We start from the raw sequence: 23,175 nt of genomic DNA, 5'->3' as shown, positions 1-23,175 counted from the left end.
TGCAATTGAGATGGACAACACAACTATCCAATCATGAGCAGAGGGCGGATCCAAAGTCCACTGAATGTATTTATTGGAAACGGAGGGCTTGCCCACAGACAGCTAAAGCCAGTTGTAGCCAAGATCCAAACAAGTTCAAGGGGACCTTGAGCACTTACAGATCACAACATTTTGTCCAACATGGGGGCTTATGGGAGGTTTTTGTTTATCAGCCCTCGGTAGTGTAGGTGGATTTTGGGGGGTAGGTGGGCTTGTAGTATGAACTCTTAAGTAACTAAGCCAAATCTGCAGTATCGGACTGATGAAAAACCCACTCTGAAGCTGGGGTGTAATACAGGACCCCACAATCCTCAAGGTGCACGGTAGGCCCAAGAACTGAAGGGTCCTTTAAGAACCCATGCAATGCCAGTATGATCTGGCAAAATAAAGAAAAGCAACTGTTGCTGCCTATCTAATGGTCTGTGAGATGTGCTTGGCAGTTTGCTGGAAGAAAGACAGTTAAAGCATGTAATGATTTCTTTTTTTTATTGATTTGTTTATTTATATTTCAAAAAAGAAAATCCCCGTTAATAGGAGACCGTGTGATTCTGTGGCACTTTGCACATGAATGTCAGTAAAAACAGAGAAAAGTAATTTAATGTGAACACAGAAGAGAGAAAAGATGGGCAAATACAGAGGGAGAGAGTCATTTAGGCTATAAAAAAACTTAGCTGAATAAGAGACAACTAACAGAGAGACAGCAACAGGAGAAAGTGAGAGAGGTTTTAAAGAGACTGATAAGAAGAAGCTCAGGGAGAGGAGGAGAACTTAAAAAGGAAATACAGATCTTAGGTCCTAATCATATTGCACTTGCATGGCAGAGAGGCAACAATGGGGATTGTGGGAGCAGGAGAAAGTGAGGACAGAAGAGGAGAGATGCATAATGAAATATTTTTCTCCTCATAGGCAAAAGTACCACAAAAGTTATTTTAATACACTTCAAAACTTTTAAAATCAATTGCAGCTTCCTGCAAAGCTCGCAAAACAATGAAGCAGTTTATCAATACTCCTGAGCTGCTGTCTATCTGTGGAGACACAAGATCTGCAGCCCAGCTCTCACCTTTCCACAGCTCCATTGCAGCAATGACTACTGTCAATAGAAAGCTGGATTTTGATAAATTTATTAGCCCGAAGGTAAAATTAATGAACTACATTACGCAAAGCAAGCTCAGAAATGAATCGGCTAGGGTTGTCTGGAATATGTTCAGGGAAGGAAACGTTATTCCAGATTTTCAGAACAAGCAACAACTTTGTAAATCTTTCCTTTTTTACATTGCACACAAATTCATCATGTGATACACAATTCTTTATGTAATACAGACCCAGGTAGATGCTTGACATTCAAGTCTGGATGGTGTGCAAGTAGTGTTTGAAGCACTGAAGGTTTGAAGAAGAGACTTTCAAGTAGAGCTGTGTCTGATCTGCTTCTGGGTGAACCTTGATTCTGCTATCTGTGAGTAGGACACCAAAGGACTCCATCTAGAGTTTGAAGATAGCAAGGATAAAAAAAAAGAAATATAGTTATGTGTATACCTACCTGGGATTTCGATCCACCTTTTTCATCTATTGGACTATTAATCTTTGATTTACCTTTTGCTTCCGCTCACCAAAGCATTCAGCATAAGACAATGGGCCAGCCCATTTCACCCATTGGCTGCCTTGTATGGTGAGTGATGCCACTTTTCTTCAACATGTGCACACCCAGCAAAAAAGTACTGCACATCACTTCTAAGGCTTTTATGCCTTGGTTGATGAGTCACTCTATCATTTCGATATTTTTTTATGTTTTGCCAAAATATTTGTGCACATTCGCTCCGTTTGTGAAAATAAATTGCATGCTTGCCATGATCTATAGGCTTTGCCAATGCCTACTCAATTATGTACATTCAGATTCGTGAAATTTTCCATATACCATTATTGCAAATGAAAATAAGACTGGATGAGCATCCCGCACAATCGGAGATCTAAACTGGGGCACGTGAGAGGCAACGCTGGCTTTTTTTAATTTTCTGACACATAAATATTCATGGCTGTTCTGAACTCATAGTGACAGCAATGTGCATTATATCTCCTGTGAGGGTCGACATTTAAAACTCAAGTTATTCTCCTTGCTTTTGATTCATGGTTATATTTTTCCCTTGGGTAGGTATGAAACTCTGTAGCAAGCAGTTTCATTCATCTCTTGTAAATATGTATCTGCAATTCCTTTATTTGTGTTTCATTCTTCTCAAAACTATCTGGTTGTCACACGCCTGATTTCCCCCTTCAGTTGATGATGTTTTGTGCACTGTGAAGCATCCTCATTTATTTATTAATGAACATATATTAAAAGAACACTGAAAATGTTTGATTTTTAGGGTTGTGGTTATGTTGGCAAAATATCACTGAGGTACGCTGTGACAGAATCAGGTCCCATTTAATTTAAAAAGGGATTTTTTAATTTATTTTTGCCAAGACTGGTGCTGATTGTCAGCCAATAGAGGTCAGTGAACAGAACTGCAGCCAGTGGAAAATTAGTGAAGACGTATCTGTTCTCAAAGCTTGCTTCAGAATAGAGCAACATTGTTGGGCTTGCTGCTGGAGCCTTCGTTTTTACACGGCCAGGTTTTTGTTGAAAGAATGACATAGTGATGCTTTAATATTATCAGTCAGTGTTGGACTTGCTTGTGGGGCACTTTGGCTGTCCTAGATGGGCCGGCTTGACAAGGCCAGTGTAAAGGCTACTTTTTTGGTTATGTCATGACTCACAGGACCCAAAAAACAGCCCACACGCTGGCCTTTTTAGTTTGGTTCATCTGGAAGTGTGGAATGCCAAAGTTTCCTATAGACCAGTCTAACACTGGCTGTGGTCCATCCAGTGAAATTCACTGCTATGGCTAGAAGGTGTTACCTCGGTCAGCCATCCTGATTCACCAGCCCTCTCTTTAGCAGTACAATTCACCATAGTGGTGTTATATAGGCTACTCTAATGGTAATAAAAAAACGGGTGGCTAATGAGCCAAAATCGTAAATAGTGAGGTCTTTCGTATCTGGTATTCTCAGGCTCTCATATTGAGGAGCCCTTAACAGGGAACCAAGTACAGCTTTTTAGCACTTGACTCTCATGATATCAAGACGGAGCAGTCCATGACTTACTCAGGGGACGTGCTGTGGGCAAGAGACTGAGGAGTCCGCAATTCAACAAACAACACCAAATAAATCACTATCCAATCACTGTGTTTCCTTCTAAAAAAGGAAAAGCACTTTATTATATATATTACTAAATACTACCAGCAAATTAAAAAAAATGGCAGGCAGAATTTAGTGGTAATTCTTTGAATGGGCCTTGCAACCCACAGGGGACTCACAGCAAATAAATGTCCATCAAATCAAGTAACCCTCACATGTATCCTGGCACCCTAACCCATGGTCTAGAGGCACATCTAATTGTCTACACAGGCAAGCCGTGAATGCTAAAAATACAATAATGCCCTCATGCACCTGATTTAACATGAGAGATGCTTTATCAAAAGTCAGGTGTACTGGCATTGGAATGGTGTCATCACATTAATTACCACAAAATGCAAATCAAACACATGATGTAATGAATATTGAAAAACCTGGCATAATATCTTCCTGCAGCTGATCATGGCTTTGAAATGGCTCTTTTTGTTCTTCAAATTGAACTGGCCGATGGTGCCTTCACCAGGTTCTTGATCAGAAACCTCACCAGTTTCTTCACCCCTCCTCGCTGCAAACTTGAGCTTAATTATTCAAATTAGTGGTTGCTCTCACCACTTCATCTGCCATTTTCACTCTTCTTGTTTGGGTGGCGTGGATCAACTGTAGCACTCCGGCACACTTCACTGCAGTATTAACCAGAAGCACAGCTTGAGAAGAACTTTTCAAACACTCCTCAAGGCAGTGCTTGAGGACATGCTTTTTTCACCAGTATCCAGTCACCTAGTTGCCATAAGTGACACTGAGTGGGATACTTATGAACCCCTAGCACCACTGGAGCATCACTTTTCATGACGCTCCGATCGCGCTATGCCCTGCGCCGTATTTACAAGGTGGCGTTAAGCCACTTTTTTAGGCTTAACACCACCTTGTAAATATGACCCTTTGACACGCAGCCCTTTGTGTGGAAGGGGCCTGCAATTGCTGTTGCTGTGGATGTGCCGCAGCAACACCCATTGCATTTTGACGCTGCCTCAGATTTACGAGTTTTTAAACCCGGGGCAGTACCAAAATACTTTTATTCCTCCTCATTTTTTGCTTTTTCTATGTGTGCTGCATTCTGCCGCACACATAGAAAGAGCAAAATGCCAGACATGATTTTTTATGTGCAGGAAGGTGTACCTCCTGCACATAAACAATCATTTGAAAATGATGCTTTGGCACTTCTGTAGTGATTGTTTTATGTGCAGAAAGAAACCCCTTCCCTGCACATAAACAATCACACCCCTCAACGTAGTCATTCTTACACGATGGAGCAAGAAAGCCTGCATTAGCGCTGGCAGCTAAATATAGCACCAGCGCAGGGGACAACACATGGGTGCACCATATTCAATTAAATACGGTGCATCCCTGCGTTGTGAAAATGACGGAGCGTGGCGCTGCCAATTTTGGTGCAGCATCGTGCTTCGTTATTTTCCTATAAATATGGGCCTTAATTTATTTTTGACAGTGCTGTTGCGAAGTTCACCTAATGAGACAGATTTCACCACATCAGCCAGACCTTTACAATAGTCCAATAAAATGTAATTAATGATTGATATAAGTGTTCCTGATGATATACAGACTAATCTCATAGCTCTGCCCATTAACACTTCATGGGGTGAGAACCCTGTCTTTTAGTCTTGAGGTGTTTCTAATGCTCACAAGAACAAGAAGAACACCAGAAGACTAAGAGCATCAGGCCACGTCAAACTGATGGTTGCACATACTTTAGCCAACTTGTATTTTGAAAGATCTGTTCATCTTCTCTGCAATGCTAGATGAATACAGATGATAACTTAAATGAAAGATATGATCAGTCTAGAGACCTGTACAAAGCAATGTAAGAATTTAATTTTCAAGCAGAGTTTAACAGTTCGTCTTAATAGAGGTTGGCAAGCCAAACTGCACGGTCAATTCCCTTAACAAACATTTGGCAACTGTCATCCTGTTCAAACTCCAGGAAGGCTAGGCCTTGACCCATTTAGAGAATAAGCAGAAAATCACAAAACCTGTTTAAGGCCATTGAAAACTGGCATGTCAATGAAGTCTTGTAAATGGGCCCTCTGTTTTGCCAATATGACTCCTGATGATGATAGTTCTGTTTCCCTGATTATTTCTTTGACAAATAACACACCTTTGACAAAGGTTTTCTGCAACCTTTCTGAGTATATTATTAAACCAATACTTGTAAAAATGTCTGGCCTTCACATCCATAAGCCATGGAATACAGCATAGAGTCAGCAGGATGCCTTTGTACTCGGGAGTAATCCAAATATTGTAATTCTTTTCAAAACTTACCATTTCCCACCTTCGACTTTTATCTTCTAGACTTCCTCATAAAGATCACTCACTTCAGATAACCAAGTCTGTATTGGGTTTAACAAGAAACAGTTTATATTTTCTATACTTTCAACAGATCTTTCAGTGTATTCATTTTCTTCCGTTCCCTGCGTTACAATTTGTTAACTTGATCTCACAGTTGAATTTTCAAGTGTGTGGTATCTCGCTATTTGATTCCTAAGGTTACCCTATCATTACCAGACGTATGGGCAGCACACTTGACCAGTTCCACTTTTTATGCCTGTTGTATTGCTTCGAACAAATGAAGAATACAGGAAGCATTCCTGAAGGAAGTACCAGAGGATGTCATAATATCCCCTTTGTGCCCCTTACTGTCCAAAATAACGTACCACTCCAGATCCATACTGGTCATCTTTGTAAATCATGACATTCAAATTATCTGCAAGGTAACAGGCTTTTATCAATGCAATAAACTCTCCCACTTTTGCTGAAGGTACATTAGGCAGGTATAATGCTTAAATAATTTCAGAAATGGAACATAACCTTCAGTATTCCACTCGGACAAGAACAATCTACTAATAAAATCAGATCAGTCATTTCAAGGAGACCATCCTTTATATGTGGTCTTGACGTTGGTACATAATTCTGGGACTTTCACACAGTCATGTTATGGTTCATCATCATGTCGGTCTTCAGTACTGTCTGAAACAGGTAGCTCTACTGCAGGAGTCACCGAATTGCACCTCCGCATGGAGATGTTTTCAGCAGACAGTATGATTTACTCATATTTTTTAGGGTGACTGTTTGTCATGGGCTGAGTTCTAGTATGAGTCAACAACATTTGATGTGAATTAAGAACAAACACAGTTAGAGTACGTCCCAATAGAATCTCTTCACTTTGTTTAGTTGCGATGCAAACAGCTGCAACTGCTTTAAGACAACCAGGAAGAGCTACAATTACTGGATCTAACAAATCAGAGAAATACAGCACAGGCCTCATAACACCTCCATGCTTTTGAAAAAGGCCAGATAATGCCCACCCACTCTTCCCATGGCAATAGAGAAAGAAGTATTTATCATAATGGGGCATTATGTCCATCACTGGAGAATTGCAGGGACAACCAGGCACCTGTCAAAGAATACCTTGTTCTATCATTTATTTCTATGAATAGCTTCATTTCTTCTCCTGCTTTTTTGAAAGTCTGTATTGCCTAATTCAAGGGAAATCTGCTTTGGGTTTTACCTGAAGTCTGACAGGTTTCAGACTTTTATTCAAACCTTTCTTTTTACCTGTAAAGCCTCATCCCTCTTCTTTGACCACATGTCTTAAATCTAGAGTTATGCCATCCATAGTAAGAAATGGGAACAACTGAACTCTTGAATCTTGTCACTTCATTTTAAACACTGAAGGTATGATTTAGATGTTAATGATAATGGTCTCACAGTCGACTTTTTGGCGGTAAACCCGCCTGCCGCTGTGACGGTCTGCCCACCGTATTTAGATGTTAGCGATCCCAAAGGCGAAACACTGCATTCAAATCTCTGTCTCCCCTAAGAAAAATTTGCCACGTTGATGGGGGGACTGCTGTCATTTTCCCCGCCATGCAGAGATGGACGTGCCTTACTGCCAAGGAAAAAGTGGCGGTCCAACAGCCACTCCTTAGGTGGCGAATTAGAGGAGTAAGGGGGTAAAAACTCACCCTTTTACCACTTGCCCTAACACCATCACAGACTGGCCATGACTGGACAACGATACATAAGAACCTACAATTCCCACCAGGCAGGCCCATAGTTTCAGGTATGGGAGAGCCCACAGAGTGACTTTCGGAGTATGTGGATATTTTCCTACAACCGCATGTTCGTAACCTTCCCTCATTCATCAAGGACACTAAGCATATTTTAAGTGTCCTGTCTGATATCAATTGGGAACCAGGAATGACTTTGGTCACCCTGGATGTGACATCTCTTTATACCAGAATTGAACATAATCTGAGAATATTGGCACCCAAATAATTTCTTAACAATAGACCAGCTAGTTTATATGAACACACTAATATGCTGCTGGACATGACAGAGATCATTTTACAGAATAATGTATTTCTATTTCAAAACCGATTGGTACCGACAGAAACAGGGGGTTGCTATGGGATCCAGGTTTTCTCTGGCATATGCTAACGTATTCATGGGCTATTTTGAACAAAAGATAATTTGGAGCGTGGAGGAGAAAACATGGAATACTGATATACTCTATTGGGGCAGATATATTGATGACTGTATTATGTTATGTTATAGACAGGTGATATACCAAAACTGAACAGCTTCTGCGAGTATTTGAATTCCAATGACTTAAATATTAAATTCACACGGGAACACAGTGCCACTAATATTCCATTTTAGATGTGGAGTTGTTTGTTGATAATGGGAAAATTGAGTCAACTTTACAGGAAAAGTACAGCCTGCAACTCCATACTCCATGCAACCAGTGCACATCCACAACATCAGATAGAGTCCATTCCATATGGGGAAATTATGCGTGCCAGACGAAATTGTAGTAGAGAAACTGATTTATTACGATGTATTGAAGATATGGAAAATAGATTTAGACAACGTGGCTATCAGCCACATACTTTGAGACGTACCCATGATAGAATCATGAGAATTCCCAGAAGTGATACTCTACGTCACTAACCCAGACAAAATTGTGATCATATTCATTGTATAGTTCACTATACGCAGACTTCTGCCCTGTTACGCAGGTGTATGATTAAACATTGGCATGTGTTATCAGCAGATGTTAATCTAAAGGGGCTGTATTTCAGATACCCCACTATTTCCTTATCGTAGGGGTAGGAACTTAAAGAACAGCTTATGCCCTAGCTACCCCAGAAGAAAATCTAATGATAATTGGCTCACCATTCATAATAAGGGTTTCTATAAATGTGGCCGTTGCGGGATGTGCAAATGGGCAAGGTCTGGTGTCTCTACATTTAGCAACCAGATTGGTGAGGAATTCCATATTCTCGCCAACATTACTTGCAATAGTAATTTTGTAGTATATATGATTGTTTGTAAATGTGGATTGTTTTACGTAGGTAGTACGATTAGATCACTCAAGACAAGAATAAGTGAGCATTACCGGGCTCTGAGACAGGATGATGTTCGCTATCCCATAGTAGTACATATGAGACATTGTCCTAGACAAGGTCTAGTGAAGAGTTTTGAATTTCTGGGCATTGAAAATGTACAAAAGGATCCATGTGGGGGGAACTGGGAACTGTTCGTCATGAGGTGAGAATGTATCTGGATTTTAGAATTAAGAGCAGTGGAGAAAGGTTTGAACACAAACCATGAAATTGAATATTTTCTGGGAGAATAATCATGTTTCTTTATTACAATATCAACAATTGTCATGTTTGTACTAATTGCTATTTACAATTATACTTATACCCGTTTTTCTTTTCTTTTTATGAAGATATCTTAATAATTGTATTTGATGCTGCTTGCAAATTATAATTATATGGATCACTTATATTATGATGTTAGATATTTCATCCTGTATGTATAAGATTTATATGATTACTTAGGATCAAGTTTTTCCTGTCTAGATATGTAAGAATAAAACCTTAGGTCCAGTTTTTCCACATATTGGTGGATTGCACCTATGATGTATTAGTGCCAAAGTGTTTATACAGCCCTGAACACACATGTGAGGTGATCTGGTCACTAGTTATGATTGAGTGGTGAGGGGGGCATCCCCGATCGACTGGCCTCACACACTTGTGAAATATGGCTAATGGTTTTATTAGAGTTAGTTCTTCTGGAAATAATAATGAATATGGACTTGACGGTTTATCCTAGACTAGGGTTCTCATGCCTTTTTTTTGCCTATGTCCAGTTTATTAATAATCAGTTAAGTTCAGCATTATTAACTATGCCTTTGATGGTGCATTCTGGGGTTATGATACGAATTGTATCCAACATATTTATATTGCTTATGATTTAGGTTTGTTGTTCGTGTATATGTTCTTTTAATTTTTGTTCTTTAATTACAGGCTGCTAGTTATTAGACCGATTGCTAATCTCTTCAATATCTTTCAGATATTAGTAGGGAGTTTGTTGTGATTCTTATATATCCACTAAGATGGTGCCTTAAATTATTGTACAGTACACCAACGTACACCTGACTTACGAATGTGTCTCTTTTAGCTACATTTGGCCAATTGTTGCATATCACCTTTAGTTTTCAGTATGATTATTTTAGTACCCGTTATTATCTTAAGGGTAAGTTGGTCTCTAGCATGTTGTAATACTCCCATTATCTTTACCAAAATGGCGCATGTAATGAGAGATTGTTAGTTCCTCCTTTCTTTTTTATTCATACGTTAATAAGCGTGCTTCTATACGATTTCAGATTAATTTTCTTTTAAAAAATGGCGCATACAATGAGGGACCAGCAGTCCCTCTTTCCTTTTTATTATTTTGGACGTTAAAAGTGTGCTTTCATACAGGTGCGGGCTCATTAGTCCTAGTGTACACGCCGTCAATGGAGTGAAAGTGAAAAACTCCTGTCTTTGAAGTTTACTTTCTTTAATATGTCACGGTAGGTTGACACTTTGGATTTATGTTTCATAGCTAACAACAGAGGCTGTGCGGGACTACAGTAATTTTCGTTGTTTTCTTGTTATTACTTATAGAGATCGTAGTAGGATCTGTGTGTAACTCGCATTGAGTATCTTCTTATCTTTCTGGGCTAGTATCGTTCCTGTAATGATTGTATAAGGTACGCATTAAGGGATTGTGACTCAAACTTGATGGGGTCACTCTACAGCTGTATGCTTCTATTTGGTGAATAGTTAGGATTTTAGACATTTTGGTTCTTGGCTATTTTGATTGTTTGCTTCTCTCTTTTAGTTATCTTGGTGTTTTTTATTCATGTGTGTGTTGTGGCTTTTTGTCGTTCTTGGATTTTCCCTCTCCCCCTCTATGACAACATTGGTTTGAAGTTATGTCACACTTTAAAGGGTATGTCTATCTCTACCCACTAGTGATGTATAATTTAACTTAATTTATGAATTCAGAATTGGAGTCCACCCACAATAATTACAACACCTGGTGGTGATGGGTTAAAAACATACAATCTGTCAAATGACAGATCGCTTAAATTTCAGGTTTGTAAATATGGATAATTATACCCTTACAGCCCTGAGGAAGTCAGTGCGAATATCCATTCGCATGACGAAACATGTGTTGGCTGTGGCTTTGGCTGTTGCTTTTTGACTACTAACAAGGAGAACAATTCCATAAAAAATAAACAGAAGATTGGACTCAAGTTGCTGACTGTTGTCTATACGTATTTCTGTACCAACTTCCACAAGAACATGTTGTTTAACATAAAACATGGACATTAATGTTTTTGCTATGTGCACGAGTGCCTTGGATATTGCTTAGAACCATGACTGGACAACAACTGCCCTTGCTACTACCCCCCATGGTCGACGGACTACAAGGCAGGGATGCTGCATTGCCAGGGTATATTGGTTGGCCAGTGCACAGGAGGTTGGGACCACTGGAGACATATACATGACAGTCATTTTTTTAATCACTGTGACATGCATATGTCGGGGGACACAAGTGGGTCAGACACAGGTGGGGACACATGGGTGCACAACACGTCACACACATACACAACTGTCATTATGGTAATTGACAAATGAATGCTGAAACCACAATGACAGTACATTCACACCTGTCAACTGTGTCCATGTGTGCACATTGCAAGGGGACCTGTACCTGTCATGTTGTGCTGCGAGTTGCGTGTGTGTCAGTAAGTGCATGTGTGTATGCAATGAGATTGACTGGTTGAGGTCCAGGCAAGTGTGTTTGTGTAGCTGAGTGAGTAGTTGTGTTGTTGTGGTGTGTGGGTGCAGTGTCAATGGTGTGTTTTCGGCATGTACGGGTTGTGTTATTTCAGACTGGCAATGGGTACATCTGTGTATGTGTTGTGTAGTGTGGTGGTGCACCTATGGCTAAGGGACTGTGTGTGTGTCACTTACCTCCCTTCCATAGTGGATGTCATGGTCTGAAGTACATTGAGTCCCACCGCTGCCTCGTGCCATCGGCGAACTGCCACCAATACAGTGCCTTAAGGCCTCTAACATTTAAATACAATGGGCAGAACACTGCTGCCTTGAAGGTCTTCTCGGACCTGTCGCCGACACGACTTGCAGTAACACTGAGTAATGCTATCTGTATTAAACAACCATCTCCATCTTGACCACTGACTCCGTTTTGTGCCTAGCTGCAAACACTGTCATATTAGTGGCACAGGTACTTTCCCACACACAGCCTGTGCAACGTGTTTTAGCTCTTTCTCATCGAGGATGGGCACATAACTTGGGGGAGTAAGGATGATATGTGCCAGACTGAGAATGTTAATGGTAAAGCATGCAACAGCTCAGTCTTGGAAAAACACAGTGCAAGTTGGCTAGTCTTTAGCGTGTTCTTTTCAACATTGGTCTGGTACGGCCAGCGTTTGAACATCAACTTACCAGGTGGGAGGGGGAGTTTCTAGAAATCTCCTCTCCAGTATGTCTAAAGGCTATAAGGGAGGACGCATGACAGCTGCGACTAAAAGGAACTAATTCTGAGGAGGGACGCCTTGCTCAGAATCCCATTGTGGGTGGTAGACTCCCTTTGTCTTGGTTGTGCGGGTTCCGCGATCTGAAGCTGGCAGATGAAGGGATGATGTTGATGTCAAGCCCCCATGGTGATGCATTTTTAATTCTTATTTTTAGCTTTGCGGTTTGCATGCATAAATACGCAGTCACAATATATATATATATATATATATATATATATATATATATATATATATATATATATATATATATATATATATAATATTAATTGTGGAAGTTTTTCATTCTGTTTGTTTCAGTAATCATTATTATTCTACTGCTGTGATTATTTTAAGAGGTATATGTGTGTTGCCTCATTTTAAATAAAAACTTACGTTATTCATTTCTCAGACTAAGAGTGCTGCATTCTTTGAATGTCTTTTACGTGGTTTTCCTCTCAGTCTGAAGTAGAGCAGAACACACTGCCAACATCTAAATGAGGACCTGAGTCTTCATCTTGAGTTTCAATTGCAACACCATCTGGTGTGTTATAAGTCACTCGTTTCATCTTGTAAAGCAGGTCTTTGCCTAGTAAATTAATAGGACTTCAATCACACAATATGAATTAATGATTGTTCTCTATTGACCCTAATTGAACTGGAACACCTGCCATGACCTGATTAACAATCTGTTTATTGCTAACGCCTCCAATTTGGACTTCTTTTCCTGAGACAGAATGGACTGTGAAGTAAGTAGCACCAGTATCAATTAAGAATGACACGGGACGGCCATTCACCTCACCATCTACATGAGGGCCACTTTGATCTACCTCTAGGACTGCACTAAGTATGCAATTCTCCCCCTTAACTACCATCTTTGTGAACTAGTTTATGATGAAAAAGCAGGAAAATCATTATTCAGAATCAATGGATTCTGCAGATATCCTGGACTGTCAGGCATGGTACTATTTATGTTTTTCTGCATCACTATGGCTACAGGCATATCCCTATGGAATTACCCTTGATTTTGAATTTATTTTAACAGGATCTTGTTGGGCTGGTGAAAACAACTGTATCTGTATCTAATTCATATTCTGCTACATCTGGGGAGCAAAATCAATCCAGATTCAATCTGAATTTTGCCTACACTTGTGCTTCCAATGCACAATTTTGCAGCAGGAATGACAAGCAGTGCTCTTCTTTAGCATATTAATATTTGCTTTCTTTACAAAATTATTCACAACCCTTCTACCACAACCCTGTGCATCCACCATTTAATTTCCTATTCTCAAAACATGCATGAAATGCACTCGTCTCATTCTAGAATTGCCAGGTAGCACAATATTCAAATTGTAACTAGTGATCTGATTCTGCTGTTTCTCTGAATCTGCTTTGGCTGGGCTGTTTTTAACTTCTCTTTTATCTTTTTCTGCTTCACATTAAAACTTTTACTGCAATACTTTGCATATTTCTGTATCTAATCGATTCCCTTACACTAACAACTCATTATACTTAGACTATGTGAATTAAGCTCAGGACGTAAATCTAAAACAAGCGCTGATACAAATCCACTAACACCTTCTCTCTTGGGCTGTCCAATGCAGCTGTACTTACTGTAACTCCGCATAAATTTCTCATAGTAAGTATGCATGGACTCCTTCAGCTCATGTGTAGCACTCATAATCTTCACTTAGTTCAATTCATTCTCCTGCACCTTCTTTTTCAGATGAGCTATCACTGTTCTATATTTGTCAGCAACTAAGTTGGGTGTTATTTGTTGCAACTCTAGCTTGTTTCTCAGTCAGTCAAGCAACAGCAACCTTACATTTGGCCCATAAATCACTTGAAACAACAGTCTCAAATAACATATAAAAACAAGCCAGAGCATTTTCAAAATCATCACCAATCTAGGAACCTCCTTGTACCACTTGTCAGGTGTCTCTCTCAGTTTTGGTAAATTTGTCCTAAAGGCATCAAGATCACCTTTAGTCCATGGCACATGCACATAATTCCCTCCATGCACTTCTTGCAGCAGAAATCCTCATACTGAATCTGGTTCTGGTTCACTTACAGCTCTTTTGCTTTCTTTTCTACCTTTGTACCTTTCTTTATAATAGTAACTTTTTGGTGACCACTTTTCTCTGTACTGCACGTGTCTTTAGTCTTCTCAACTAAATCCTTAATGTGAGCTTATAAAGCCACCAAATCCAATTTTGTTTGTCTTCTAAGTCAAATCAATTTTAGAATTTCTCTGTACATTGCGTTCTTCAGCCAATCCCTCAAGTTTATTATGTGCTGCATTCACATGTTTTGCGGCATCTCTGATTAGGTACGTTATTTAATCCACATTAAAAGACATCAGTCTATTTTAACCAACTGTTCCCTGTAAAATATTCAAAATTCAATTTTTAAAAGTACTTATTAATCTCCCTCTCTTCAGGAGGCCCCGCAGGAACAGTAACAGACATGTCCTTAGAAACAGGAGTTGGTATTGTAGTAGTATCTCTACTAGTACAAATCAGAGTTATCAATGTATTCTAAGATGGAGCACTTGCTGATGCATCCACTACTGCAAACACTGTTAATCCCTGTGCCTATACACTCTTACCTTCTCTCCAGAGCACACATCTTCAAAAAAGAAGCGGATTGCCTAACCAAGTTGGGTAGTATGCAAGTGACATCATGGTGTGTGATATCTAAACATGTGACATTGCAAGTGACATCGCAAGAAGTAACATCACAACCCATGACCTAATCGGGAGGGAAATCACAAGAAATGACATCCGATTTTAGTACCTCACACATATGTTTAGCAAATCTATCATGAGTATGTTTGAGTGCATTCTGAGTTTCTGCGTCTGAGTTATGCCAAAAATGTGACTTAACCCAACACCAAATCTGGGCCTCAGCTTATAATTCTTTTTCAAAAAACTCTGCCACAAAAAAATTGGCAACCAGGACAAACTTGGCAGTAAATCTATTTACTTTGTTCTTTGCAAAGTCTGCATTTTAAAATATCTTATGGGGTTAAGGTACCTGCTGCTGAGATCTTTGTTTGCCCACTAAAGCTCAGGGGATAATAATAATAATGATGGTAAAATAACTCTGGAGGTTTATACATTTGCTGTGTTTTTTCTAGTCCCCATTCTGAATCAAGGTAGCATAGAGGGTAAATGTGTCTCCTGCAAACCACAACACGTCACATGCAGATGATATATTTTATTTTATGTTGCTAGGTAAGTGGGTTACTGTTTTAAACTCTGAGATCGTTTTGATACTTGCTGTTCATAAATTGTAATCCTTCTAATATAGCACAGTGAGCTATGGAAGATATGTAACTCCTACACCTTGTAACCCTCACAGTCTTAGGTTACACATTCTGTAAATTGATTTACACACATTTGATTTATTGTCAATGTATAATGTGTATGTGTGACGTAAGTGCTCTTAACACCCTTCTCTGGGATGAGTAGTGCTATTAATAAATAAAACAAAATAGTGGTATTTAAATTGTGACCTGTGTAAATACTGGGACAGGCCAATACATTTGACATTCTTACATTTGACATATACAGGGACTGAGCAAAGTCAAAACCGTGCCTTTCTTAAATACTTGTTGAAGTGATGTTGTGTGCCTTTGTTTCTCCTCCATTGCATTTGCATCTAAGTTTGAGGCTCCTGAAAACTCCCAGCCAGGATAGTCAAACAAAAGGAGGCCCGATGGCCCCTTAACTTCCCCCTTTGCTTTGAGCCCAGCTGGAATTTCAAATAACAAAGTCACCTCCCCGCCTGAACGTTTCTGCTCGGAATGAAAGCAGATAGCGTGCAGGTGCTGTTGTATGTGTTCTGTTGTCTGAAAATTACACCAGAATGAGTTCAGCATATTTGAGTGGGACCTAACTATTTAGCAGGGTGGACGGGGAACACCCTCTGAAAATAATTTGTGGATACCATCTACCTGCGTGTATCCTCGACTTGTACCCTACTTCTCCTCTGCACCCATATTGGGTACCATGGAGACCTGCACCTATTTCTGTGTATCCTCAGTCTATGGAGGAGGTCTAGAATTCAAAAGATTGTTTAAAAAGTTACACTTCTCGTCTGAATTCTAGTTTTAGTTCTGCTTCTTATTGTCACCCTCATCTGGTTTCTTTTTGTCTTCCGTTTCTTTAACAGTTGCAGGGAAACCCCACTCCCTCTGCTATATCCTCTCCCCACCTTCTCTCCAGATTGCCCCATTTGCTTTCTAACCACGGTCCCAATGAACCCTTCACCTGCTTCTTCATTCTCTTTCTCTCTTTTTCTGTTGCCAACTGATCCCATTTGTTCAATGCCTCAAATTGTGTAGGTCTAGATAGTAGCTTTCTGTCATTCCTTGTCTGCCTTACAAAATATAGCTTTTTAATGTTAAAGGTGCCCTCTAATGTAAATTGCAAATCCTTGTCACCGGAAGTATATTCATGCCAATCACAAATCCAGGCATTCATATAAAGCCCAAAATTCATCAACAATTCTTACACAGGCGAATCCTCTGCAGATATCTTATTTTCCTTTATAGCAGGTACACAAGGGGCCTTAGGCTTTTTCCACCCAACACCTATTGTTCTTGCTCAAAATAATAAAAGAAACTGTAAAAAACAAGCAAGCGCTCAACAGCCAATCCCAGGACGGCTCTACCAAAGGTCAACCAATCACAGCACAACAACCAAGCAATGATGACACAACTCCATAGTAATATCCTACCAGTCCCAGCAGGGCTCCTTAGCTGATTAAGTAATTGCAGCACTGCTTTTTCTGTGAATAGAAAAAAACACCACCTTTTTAAAGACTGCACACAAAATAAATCTTGCCTGCTTAATCTAAATAAGAGAATATCAACAAGTTAAACAAACTAATCTCACAGTCATTAGAAACAATACCATCATCTCTGCAGCAATTTTCAAACACAACTCACACTATAGCAGTATTCCATCCTGCCGCAATCCACCAAGCTAGCGTACTTTTATACTGGTACACCGAGAAATAAATAACATCAACTCAAACTAGACACACAAACCCTTGAAAGAAAACTCCTTGATTCATAAAAATCCCTATTTGTGTGAATGCAGAGCCTAGCAAAACACATGATCTTTTCTGCAGAACGGTTCAACTATAACAGAGATCTTGGATTTCAGTGAATCTGATTATCAAATCAACCAGTAATAAAGCAAAGTTTCTTTGACACAAATAACAAATAAGACAAGTGCTTCAATATCACAGTGATCAAACCACCAATCAAATCAAGAACCAACATTGCATAATCAAAAAAACTCACATGTGTGCGTGTCACAGTAGCATCGAAAAAGTCTCAGGAGTCATGGCTCACACCCAAATTTGAGGGTTCATATAGGAGTCCTTCTCACAGAACAGAAGAAAACAGCAGATTTATAATTTATGTGAGCAAACAAATAGCAATTTTAGCAAATGAGAGCAAGAATCTATGAAACTGCATAATGTCTTATCATCTAAGCACTATCCCACTACATGGATATTGATTCTGCCCACTCCTTGCTAATGTCACCTGGAGAAGGCCGGACAAACTAACTGCAAACAAAACAGTGAGGTGTTGTGAATGAGTGCAGTAGGACCTTAGGTAACTGCAACATTACTGTCCATGTTAAAAAGTTGTTCTTCAAGAACTATGTCAATGGTAAAAAACAAACATAATTCTGCTTGACTCTGTGCTACAGAAATAATAAACAGTGAATGTACAAGAGGAGACGTCCATTTTGAACAATATGGTGTTGAGGCGTCGCATAGGCCTAGCTAACATAAGCCAGAAAAAGGCACTTTAATAAGTCATAGCAAACCTCTAACAAATGCAAGAGCTCCATATCAGTTGTACATATAGATTTGAGTGTAGATCTGTATTTTGCACATTGTTAATAATGGATAGTTTCGTAAATGTACAAAAGTTTCTCAGATTCAGAATACCAAAATGTGGTTACTATTATCAAATGGCAATTGATTAATTGCCCAAATGCTCAGGCACTTCCTTCCATTCCCCCATCTTCCATCCTAATTTCCGGGTAGGACGCTATAGCATGTTGCTATACCCTGTATGATGTGCTTCCTCTGACTCGAAAGGTCTATTTATGGTATAGATAGTGCAACTCTTAGGCACCTCAGGACTACAATACTGTATTTTATAGATCCTTCATCAGAGGATATCATATTCTGTCCTTTTTTCACCATGATCAGATTTGAATCTATTGAGTTTCTGTAACATTTGATTGCATCAAATCGAATAGGTAGATCTTTTCAATCCAGGTCAAGCTCAATGACTGGTGTGCTAGCATCCTTTTTTTAAATGATGTACGTTGACTAAGGATATTCCTTCATCAGAGTTATTCCCAGCACTGCAGTATAGGCATATGGTTATTGGGAAGAGGTTTGAATGCATAGGAAGTGTGGGGATCCTTGAAGACTGTAAATGTAAATGCTCAGTTCCGCTTTTATACAGTTGTGAATACATTTAGAACGCTTGATATAGGAGTTACTGGATACATAAAAAGAGATTCTTTAGCACCACTCCACACATACCCTCTACTGATGCCGATTGAAGGACAAGATCAGGTGCACTGCATAGCTTCCAAGTGCTTCTCAGGTCAGGTGTGACCTTTTCATACCTTTACAATCCAATTCAACCCCACATACCCTTCAAGAATTTATACCTACTAGCCAGACACCTCTCAACATCTCATCTACCAATCAAGCTGCCTGCAAAAACAATACAATTTGATGGTACAAGTCTCAAGACTCATGAAAGATCTGCCTGCCTGAATAGAGGAAAAACTCAAAACATACCTATTCCTAAAGCCACCTTTGGATTTCCCTCAACATTTGAGCAAGGCATAGATCTATGCCTAGATGTGTGTATTCTAAATATCCAACTCAACTAAAGAACAATGCTTTTTAGCATAACATAGTATGAGTTTTAGAATGTGGAAATATGTGTAATTAAAACACATAGATCCTGATTTAGAGAATGCTTTTAAAGTGTAATCCTCTAAAAAACAGTTGTAACATAATTTGTATTAATTTCACTCATGGAGGAAATTACATTAGTACATCCTGTCTTGTGTAAGTGATAACCCTTCTCAAAATCCCTCTCTAAATGTGTCTTCATGTGGAGATGTATTAGACTCTCCGATAGTGGAGAGACAGTTCCTAAACTGTCCTCAACCTACGACTAGAGGCAAGACTGCTAGCTCTGTAAAGATGGATGCAAGCTCTTGGAACTTCTACCTTCTTTCAGATATTCGTGGCACCTTTGTTTACCATGAATGTACTTCATGATATGCCTTTTAAGGACTGATGATCTGCCCCTTAGGTGGCCATGTCAATGTGACACATCCACCAAGGGGGACAGAAAATGATCTGACCAACCAACTTCAGACCCGCAAGAAATCTTGTCAATTACAGGCCTCTTGTAACTCTGTCACTTCATGCTAATTCAACTGGAACACTGATTTTCATGGGTAAGTTATCAGTTCCTTCATAGTAATAAATAATAAACTTCGATCCCTATATGGAAGTATTTTATGGCAAATACTGTGAGAGCTCTCTCATTTGGATAAGTTCTATGCTGCTAGGAAGCAAGTTCAGACTAGAAGTGAAAAATGAATCTGCATCCTCTTAGACAGGCATTTTTAGCAAAATGAGCAGAATGTGTTATACATAGAGACTAGGTCATGTAAAGAAAGGGCCGGCAAGGCTCCTTAAGTTTTCCAGTGCCAGCAATCACATCAGTTGAACTCCCATTCGCATGTGCAATTTTTGCCAATCATTAGAGCCATTCATTACAAAAGCTGTGAGAGCAATGCATAAAAAATTTATAAGTATGTGAGATAATACCCTTGGAGTACTCATAAATATGTCCTCAATTGGCAACAACTCCCTAAAACCGCTTCTCAAACGTTTTAGAACCATGACCCAATTTTTAGAACAAAAAACGTTCACATCCCATCTAGCTTTATCACACATCAGACGGGGCTATATTTTAATTTAATCTAGACATACTTTAAAAATGTTGAGAAATACCAAATGTACATACTCTTTGCACTTTTTGTGTTCCTCTGTAACAGCATTTGTTTGGAAATGTCGCAACCTTGACCACACCATTAGATATGTCTTTATTTGACTGTGGCCAAGATTTTGAAATGCATATAAAAGTGCAGATGGTGAACTGCACTGAAGCTGGAACACTTTTCAGAGAGAGGTGCCAGCATGTGGCATCTGTTCACTAAAATCACAATGCTTTTGAAAAATCTTGGTGTTGATACCAGTGATTTTAGCAAGTTTGAAAAACCTCTTGTGCAGCAGAGTATGGGATAAAGCCTCATGCTCATTTTTGTGTTAATATATAAAATATGTCATACATAAATGAGTTGACCATGTATGATCACATATAGTGAGCACATTTTCTGTTGAAATGGCTTTGTGAAGTGAAACACAGAAGCAAAAAATAATGGAAATACTTGCAAGAGTTTGTTTTGATATTGGTCTTGCGGAAATAGTTCAGCACATCTGCACCAATGATGCTGTATACGTTTCAGAGTGGAGGTACTGACAACCACGTTACATCACTGAAGTCATGAGGATTGTTAAAAATCATACCTTCACACAAAGACTAGCAAATGTATTCAGCAGGAGATTGGTAAGGGTGTAGTCTTTAGCTGATGGTGTATTTTGAAACACATTGCCACAGATATATTGCTAAAGCACTGTGCACCATGCAGTAGCACACTTACAGTTTACAGACATAACATTTTCCTCTGAAATTGCAATTATATTTGCATTGACTTACAGTTGTACAGATAAAACTATATAACCCACAAATAATAATGTGTGAAAATAGAGTTGTTTCAGGGACTACTTACCATTTGCGCATCACTAAAGTGTATTAATTTGTTTTGATCCTATTAAAATCTGTTTCCATCACACTTCCAAATTGCAAAATTGAGCTTCAATTTTGCTTTCCTAACTGCTGATACATCCTGAAATATGTGCACCTTTCATTTGAAAGTATCTACATTTTTTTTGTGTCACAAAAAGTGACATCCTACAGCCTTTTGCATGCCATGTACCCCAGCAGGATTGTCATATAGATGCAGTCAAAGACACAAAAGTTTTTTTTTTTTAAATACTCTCCTTGTTGCAAGAGTAAGTAGTAATTTGTGAGGAGACAGTTTAACATTTGACCTCTGTCTTTGTAGCACAGAAAATGTGACAAGATAATTACAAACAGTAAAGGCATCTTTAAGTATTGCTCTTTTGCGACCCACCACAAATCTGTTGGCAATACACAAGTGAGTCGCTGCACACAGCTTGAGAAACGCTGCCCTAAAATAGAACTATTCAGGGACCAATCGTATGCAAAGAAAATATCAATGAGGTAAGTATATATAGTAAAGTATATGCCTACTTAACCCCTTCTGTGCGTCAGACGGCTGAGTCTCGTCCGACTCCACAGTGCTTGTGTGCGTCGGACAGCTCCCAGCCATCCATGCACATGGCACACTAAAATCCCTCTGGTGCGGCACCAGAGGGATTGCCCTTCTGCCAATACAGCCTCGGGAGCTTGGGAAAAGCCTCCCCAGCTCCCGAAGCTGTTTTGGGTTTTCAGTGAAATGACGATCAGCGTGCACGGCGCGCTGATTAATTTAGATGAAAACTAATGTGAAATGAGCCACTCAGAGAGCTATCTCAGCCCCGGAGCACTGAGGCAGGCAGGAGGGGTATTGTTGAAAAGGGGAGAATTTCCCCTTTTCAATAGTACTTCTCCCTGGTGGATCCCTGCTTATGGATCACCGCAGGAGTTCTATCCCCAAGCAGGGATCCACCCACTAGACACCAGGGAGGGGAGAGTGGCCCTTTGCGCCCTCTTTATTTCTTTTGGGCATATTCATTCTTTATGCCCCCTGGGGGGCAGAAAGCCCACTAGGCACCAGGGAATATTTTATTTTTCCAAACCTAGGGGTGGGAACTGCTTGAAATGGGCATGCTAATGTTACACCCCCTCCCCCCCAAACATACAAAAAAAGTATTTCTGCCCCTCCTAGGGACAGATGGGGGCAACAACCTTCAAAATGCCCCCACAGGGGTGCAGAAAGCCCCAGGGATTCTTATTTTTCAAAACCTAGGGGTGGGGGCTGCCCACAATTGGCAAGGCCATTCCCACCCAAAATAAATAGGGACAAAAGTCTTTCTGGCCCCCCCCCAACAGGGGGGCTGATGGAAAAATACCCCTCGATCTGCCCTCCAGGGCAGGCAGAAAGCCCACTAGATGCCAGGGATTTAAAAGAAAGAAAGAAAACAGAGGGGTGGGGACTGCCCACAGCCAAGGAATTTTTATGCCCTCACCCGCAACAGACTTTCTGCTCCCCCTGCAGACTAAAGTATTTCATCCTAATGGCAAGCAAGAGGGCATTTGACCCTTTTTGGGTGTTTATTTTACGTATGGGCCAGGAGAGTTTGGCTAACTCCCAAAATCTTCCACCTTAGAATGGTGAATGGCTGCAATTTTTGGGCTTGTGTAGGCTGCCAACTGGAAAAACCTACCAAACTCTGACACTTCTGAAAACTAGACATCTGTGGGAGTCCGGGGTGGTGTGCTCATGATGCAACCTACACAATTTTCTTACCCACAATACCCTGCAAACCTCCAACTTCGCCTGAAATCACTCCTTTTCCCTACATTTCTTTGATGGAAACTTCTGAAATCAAAGTACAGTCAGTCTAAAAACATATGGAAAAAAACTGCCCTTTCGGACCTACTTTGGTTTCAGTTTCTACATGTTTTTTGCCATTCCCTCTCGCAGGCACTTGGCCCACCTACACAAGTGAGATAACGATATCATTTTGATCAGGGCACAGAGGGGAATGCTGGGTGGTAGGAAATGTGTGGCTCCCCTGAGTTTCCAGGACTTTCCATCACAGAAAGATGAGGGGAAAAGTGTATTTTTTAGGCCCATTTT

The 23,175-nt window shown here is 39.9% G+C and overlaps 1 protein-coding gene across 2 annotated transcripts in view; it reads left to right on the top strand.

Moving 5' to 3' along the window:
- LOC138245677 (START domain-containing protein 10-like) overlaps positions 1 to 23,175 on the top strand; it is a 226,587-nt gene that overhangs the window by 26,274 nt on the left and 177,138 nt on the right. The gene's annotated exons all lie outside the window — the stretch shown is intronic.

The sequence above is a fragment of the Pleurodeles waltl genome, chromosome 7 (assembly GCF_031143425.1).
Source record: "Pleurodeles waltl isolate 20211129_DDA chromosome 7, aPleWal1.hap1.20221129, whole genome shotgun sequence".
Taxonomy (NCBI): Eukaryota; Metazoa; Chordata; class Amphibia; order Caudata; family Salamandridae; genus Pleurodeles; species Pleurodeles waltl.
This window is presented reverse-complemented; position numbering and strand designations above follow the sequence as displayed.